Source organism: Arachis duranensis, chromosome 6 (assembly GCF_000817695.3).
Source record: "Arachis duranensis cultivar V14167 chromosome 6, aradu.V14167.gnm2.J7QH, whole genome shotgun sequence".
Classification (NCBI taxonomy): domain Eukaryota; kingdom Viridiplantae; phylum Streptophyta; class Magnoliopsida; order Fabales; family Fabaceae; genus Arachis; species Arachis duranensis.
Window position 1 is genome coordinate 70,595,776 of NC_029777.3, and position 7,092 is coordinate 70,602,867.

Below are 7,092 nucleotides of genomic sequence, written 5' to 3' on the forward strand. Positions count from 1 at the left end.
GATACGATGATGTGGAGCCTCCTCCTGTTCCTTCTACCAAAGTCTCCGTTGTGCCGCCCTCTTCTTCTCAAGTAGCCGAAGTCGTTCAACCTAAGTCTGATCCTGATGTCCAGATCCTGAACCGGGATGATGGGACAGTAGATGCAGTGCCTCTTCAGACTTGTCCTCCTTCACCCCGGGATGCTACTATTGGGAAACCTTTGGACTCCCTTTCATTATTTCTGATGTATTTGTGTATAGCCTGGCCTATGGGCTTTGAACTCTTTTATTTTGTAAATGGTGTTTTGTTTGACTGTTGATACTTCTGTTGCTTGTTTGGCAACTTTGTTTTGAAAAAAAAAGTGACTTTCGAGCTTCCTGGGCTGATTTGGGTGGCCTCTGAAGCTTGCCATTATCATAACTTAGTAGTTTTAATATCCTGTCTGCTTTTCACTCGTCTTGGCACCTTCGTAGGTTTTTGTCTGACATGATCAACTTGATTCTTTAGCCTGACGCTGCTCTCATCAATCTTAAACTATTGTTTATCGTGATACTGAGATTGCCGATTTTTCAACTTGGTTTTTGTTTGTAGCCCTTCTTTTTTGGACTTTACTTAAGGTCTCTTTCAAGGGTAGCTTTATCGTGTCGTTTCCTGTCGATTTACTCGGTAATCCTCTTTTTTTGGACTTTGTTCAGGGCTTTTTCAGGGATTACCTTTGTAGCTTTGTATCTTGGACCGAATTTGTCGTGTCGGGCTTTGTCGAGTTACTTGATAATCCTCTTTTTTGGACCTTGCTCAGGTCTCTTTCAGGGATTTATCTTTTGTAACTTTATCTTTCCGGGCCGACTTTGTCACGTCGGGCTCTGTCGAGTTACTTGATAATTCTCTTTCTTGGACCTTGTTCAGGTTTCTTTCAGGGATTTATCTTTTGTAACTTTATCTTTCCGGGCCGACTTTATCACGTTGGGCTTTGTCGAGTTACTTGATAATCCTCTTTCTTGGACCTTGTTCAGGTCTCTTTCAGGGATTTATCTTTTGTAACTTTATCTTTCTGGGCCGACTTTGTCACGTCGGGCTTTGTCGACTTACTTGATAATCCTCTTTCTTGGACCTTGTTCAGGTCTCTTTCAGGGATTATCTTTTGTAACTTTTTTGTAAGAGTCCGACTTCCTCACATCGGGCTTTTCGAAGTTATAGTAATCCTCTTTTATAAGGTTGGCCAGACCTCTTTCCAGGGCTTTACTTATAACTTGGGTTGTTGTGGCTAGTCCGACTTTTTGTGCCGGCCAGTCTTTAAGTTATTTTATAGAAATCCATTTTATTAGGACCTCGTCAGGTCCTTTCTATGGATCACTTTCTATAACTTCTTGCATTATTCTGTTTTCATCTTTGCCGATTTTGTAGAATTTGGGTTTTTAGCCCTCGTTTTTATCATGATCGCGCAGTGAATTCGGTTTTAACTTTCTGTCGATCTGTAGCTTTACAATCGGGAGATGAATGTTTTCATAATAATACGACTTGAACGTTTGTAGAGAATCTGTATAAATTTTATTAAAATAAAATGCAAATATACATGAGGAGTTAATTTCCTAAGTCGGGTGATTTGTAGGTCTTGGCGGGGCACCTCGTTAAAAAACCTTTTTCAGAAAAAAGAGTGTGCCTTGTCCAAGATCTTTTATCATCCCTAGCTATAGTACCTTCTTAAGTTACAGGCGTGCCATGATCTAGGAAACTCTCGCCCGTCGAGTTCAGAAAGCTTGTAGTAACCCTTTCCCAGTACTTCTATGACTCGGAAGGCTCCTTTCCAGTTTGCTGCTAGCTTTCCTTCTCTAGGTTAAGTTGTTCCTATATCGTTTCGGATTAGGATGAGGTCATTTTCAGCAAAGGCCCGCTGTATTACTTTTCGGTTGTATCTGGAGGCCATTCGTCATTTTAGCGCCTCTTCCCTTATCCGAGCTTTTTCTCGGATTTCTGGAAGTAAGTCGAGCTCTTTCCTTTGAAGTTGGGAATTGGCTTTTTCGCTAAAATGGATTACTCTGGGTGATCCTTCTTCGACCTCCACTGGGATCATTGCCTCCACTCTGTAGGATAATCAGAAGGGTGACTTCTTTGTCGTGGAATGTGGAGTCGTTTGATATGCCTATAAGACTTGCGGGAGCTCTTCAGCCCAGGCTCCCTTTGTATCCTGTAATCTCCGTTTTAGCCCTGCTAATATAACTTTATTAGCAGCTTCAGCTTGCCCATTGGCTTGGGGGTGCTCAACAGAGGTGAATTGTTGTTTTATATTCAGGTTGGCCACTAGTTTTCTGAAGCCTGCGTCTGTGAACTGGGTACCATTGTCTGTAGTGATGGAGTATGGAACTCCGAACCTTGTGATGATGTTTCTATATAGGAATTTCCGACTTCTTTGATCTATGGCATTGGCTAGGGGTTCTGCCTCGATCCATTTTATGAAGTAGTCTATTCCTACTATGAGGAATTTGACTTGTCCTGATCATTGAGGAAAAGGTCTGAGGAGATCGAGTCCCCATTTTGTGAATGGCCAAGGTGAGGTTACGCTGATGAGTTCCTCTGGCGGAGCGGTGTGGAAGTTGGCATGCTTTTGACATGGCGAACATGTCCTTACAAATCCTGTGGCTTCTTTTTGTAGAGTTGGCCAATAGAATCCTGCCCGAAGTATTTTTTTGGCGAGTGCTTGCGCTCCGAGGTGATTGCCACAAATGCCACTGTGTACTTCTTCTAGGATATCCTTAGTGTTGGAAGTCAGCACGCATTTTAGCAATGGTGTTGAAATCCCTCTTTTGTATAGAGTATTATTTATGATGGTTTAGTATTGTGCTTCCCGTTTTAACCTCTTTGCCTCTTTCTCATCTGTAGGGAGGGCTTCTGTCGTGAGGTAATTAATTATGGGGGTCATCCATCCCTGATCACGGCCTGTTATGGCTAGGACCTTTTCTTCTTTTGAGATTGATGGATTCTGTAGAATTTCTTGGATGATGCTTCTATTGTTGCCTCTTGGTTTGGTGCTGGCTAGTTTTGAGAGTGCATCGGCCCGGGCATTCTGTTCTCGGGGTATGTGTCAAATCTCATACTCTTTGAGTTGTCCGAGCTGTTCCCTGGTTTTGTCCAAGTACTTTTTCATAGTGGGATCTTTGGCTTTATCCCGAGAGGTGAACCCGGCCTTTGATGTCTCTCCTAATTGGGAGTTTTCTTCCATGTTGATGTATTCTTCCGCTCGTTCCTGCACCTCGTTTAGAGATGTGGGGTACTTCTTTGATATAGATTGACTAAAAGGCCCTTCTCGTAGGCCATTAATGAGGCCTATGATAGCGGCTTCTGTTGGCTGGTTTTGTATATCCAGGCATGTCTTGTTGAATCTCTCCATGTAGTTGTGCAGGGTTTCCCTTTCTCCTTGTCTGATTCCCAGTAAGTTCGGCGCATGTTTAGCTTTGTCCTTTTGGATTGAGAATCTGGCCAGAAATTTCTTGGCCATATCGTCGAAACTTGAGATGGATCTAGGAGGGAGGTTGTCGAACCATCTAATTGCTGTTTTTGTTAAAGTGGTTGGAAAGGCTTTGCAACGAACTACATCTGAGGCATCGGTGAGATACATTCTGCTCCTGAAGTTGCTGAGATGATGGCTGGGATCCGTAGTGCCGTTTTACAAGGTCATGTCTGGGAGTTTAAAGTCTTTTGGGATTCTTGTCTTCATGATCTCCTTGGTGAATGGATCTTGCTCCTTGCGGGTGCTATCTTCGGGAGTGGCTCGGCTGGCTTTAGTTTTGACATTGGCTTCAAGTTTTAGGAGTTTGTTCTCCAATTCCCGGCGTCGCCTTATTTCTCTTTGTAGATCCTTCTCGGCCTCTCGTTGACGTAGAACGTCTTCCTCAAGTTGTTTTAACCGATCTTGAAATGCATCCAGGGCTCCCTCGTTTGGGGAGTTCTTATTGTTGATTTGGGGAGTATCTTTTGGTATGGAGTTCGCATTTTTATGCGGCATTCTTTCTTCTAGATCTGAAGTGTGATCGTTGTCATGATCGTCCGCCATGGTAATGGGATGACTTCCGGGTCCCCGACAACGGCGCCAATGTTCCGTGGGTTACCTGAAACTGTAGGTCGATCTCGGACGAGATCTTCAATGCTGGTCGAGGGTGTTGTGTCCGACTAGGTGATGATGCTGATCCTTCGTCCCCGGAGGGTGGGGGGTACCTGCAAGGGACTCTGATGCTTAAGTTAGCAAGGGTATTAAGCAGGTATTGAGTAGAATCAGAGTATGAGTTATACCTGGGTGCTACAGTGCATTTATAATGGTATAGAGTAACCTTTCTGGAGATAAGATAGTTATCTTATCTTATCTTATCTTATCTTCGAGTGAGGTCCTCTTATCTTCAAGGAAACCGCCTTTATCTCTACGAGCTTGGGCTGCCCTTAGATTTGGGACGTGTTCCTCTATTTTTAGGCCCTTTGTTTGGGCTTTCCTATGACTTGGCCGAGCTCTTTGAGAAGAGGTCGGGTTGTCCTGACCTGAAGAGGTCAGTCGCTTTGTCTGTAGAACATCCGGGTCGGACAGCTCGACCCATGGTATGAACACCTGCCATTGGAGCAAACAATTTTAAGCTGAAGCCTCATCTAGTTGCTCTAATGCAACATAACTGCAAATTTCATGGACTTTCATCAGAAGATCCCTATCAGTTTTTAACTAAGTTCTTGTAGATCTGTGATACTGTTAAGACTAATAGAGTAGATCCTGAAGTCTACAGGCTCATGCTTTTCCTTTTTGCTGTAAGAGACAAGGCTAGAACATGGTTGGACTCACAACCTAAAGATAGCCTGGACTCTTAGGATAAGCTGGTCACGGCCTTCTTGGCCAAGTTCTTTCCTCCTCAAAAGCTGAGCAAGCTTAGAGTAGATGTTCAGACCTTCAAGTAAAAAGATGGTGAATCCCTCTCTGAAGCTTGGGAAAGATACAAACAGATGACCAAAAAGTGTCCTTCTGACATGCTTTCAGAGTGGACTATTCTAGATATATTCTATTACGGTCCATCTGAGTTCTCTAAGATGTCACTGGACCATTCTGCAGGTGGATCCATTCACCTAAAGAAAACACCTGCAGAAGCTCAAGAACTTATTGACATGATTGCAAATAACCAATTTATGTACACCTCTGAGAGGAACCCTGTGAGTAATGGGATGCCTCAGAAAAGGAGAGTTCTTGAAATTGATGCTCTGAATGCCATATTGGCTCATAACAAAATGTTGACTCAGCAAGTCAACATGATTTCTCAGAGTCTAAATGGATTGCAAAATGCATCCAACAGTACTAAAGAGGCATCTTCTGAAGAAGAAACTTATGATCCTGAAAACTCTGCAATGGCAGAGGTGAATTACATGGGTGAAGCCTATGGAAACACCTATAATTCCTTATGGAGAAATCATCCAAATTTCTCATGGAAGGATCAACAAAAGCCTCAACAAGGCTTTAATAATGGTGGAAGAAACAGGTTTAGCAATAGCAAGCCTTTTCCATCATCTTCTCAGCAACTGACAGAGAATTCTAAGCAGAGCCCCTCTAGCATAGCAAACATAGTCTCTGATCTATCTAAGGCCACTTTAAGTTTCATGAATGAAACAAGGTCCTCCATTAGAAACTTGGAGGCACAAATGGGTCAGCTGAGTAAGAAAATCACTGAAACTCCTCCTAGTACTCTCCCAAGCAATACAGAAGATAATCCAAAAAGAGAGTACAAGGCCATTGATATAATCAAATTGCCCGAATCCAAAGAGGAAGGGGAGGACGTGAATTCCAATGAGGAAGACCTCATGGGACGTCCTCCAGACAGAAAGGAGTTCCCTATTGAGGACCTAAAGAAATCTGAGGCTCATATAAAGACCATAGAGATTCCATTAAACTTCCTTCTGCCATTCATGAGCTCTGAGAACTATTCTTCCTCTGAAGAGGATGAAGATGTCACTGAAGAGCAAGTTGCTCAATATCTAGGAGCCATCATGAAGCTGAATGCCAAGTTGTTTGGTAATGAGACTTGGGAAGGTGAACATCCCTTGCTCATTAGTGAACTAAATACATGGGTTCAGCAAACTTTACCTCAAAAGAAACAAGATCCTGGTAAATTCTTAATACCCTGTACCATAGGCACCATGACCTTTGAGAAAGCTCTATGTGACCTGGGGTCAGGTATAAATCTTATGCCACTCTCTGTAATGGAGAAACTGGGGATCTTTGAGGACAAGCTACAAAAATCTCATTAGAGATGGCAGATAAGTCAATAAAACAAGCTTATGGATTGGTAGAGGACGTGTTAGTGAAGGTTAAAGGCCTTTACATCCCTGCTGATTTCATAATCTTAGACACTGGGAAGGATGAGGATGAATGCATCATCCTTGGAAGACCCTTCCTATCCACAGCAGGAGCTGTGATTGATTTTAACAGAGGAGAACTAGTCCTTCAATTGAATGGGGACTACCTTCTGTTTAAGGCTCAAGGTTATCCTTCTGTAAACATGGTAAAGAGGCACGATATGCTTTTCTCAATACAAAATCAAACAGAGCCCCCACAATCAAACTCTAAGTTTGGTGTTGGGAGGCCACAACTAAACTCTAAGTTTGGTGTTGAACCCCCACATTCAAACTCTAAGTTTGGTGTTGGGAGGTCCCAACAATGCTCTGAACATCTGTGAAAGCTCAAGCTATTGACATTAAAGAAGTGCTTATTGTGAAACTCTAAGTTTTATTAGGTTTATGATCATGTGGAGTCACAAAACAATTGCAAAATTCAAAAACAGAATCAAAAAAATAGTAGAAAAAAGCACACCTTGGAGAAAGAGCTTACTGGAGTTTAAATGCCAGTAAGGAGCATCTGGCTGGTGTTCAACGCCAGAACAGAGCATGAAGCTGGCGTTGAATGCCAGAAACAAGCAGCAGTCTGGTGTTTAAACGCCAGGATTACACCCTGAGGAGAGCTGGCGTTAAACACTAGAAATAAGCATGGAAGTGGCGTTCAACGCCAGAAACATGCTGCAGATTGGCGTTGAACGCCCACAACAAGCATGGAAGTGGCGTTTAACGCCAGAAACAAGCTGCAGTCTGGTGTTAAA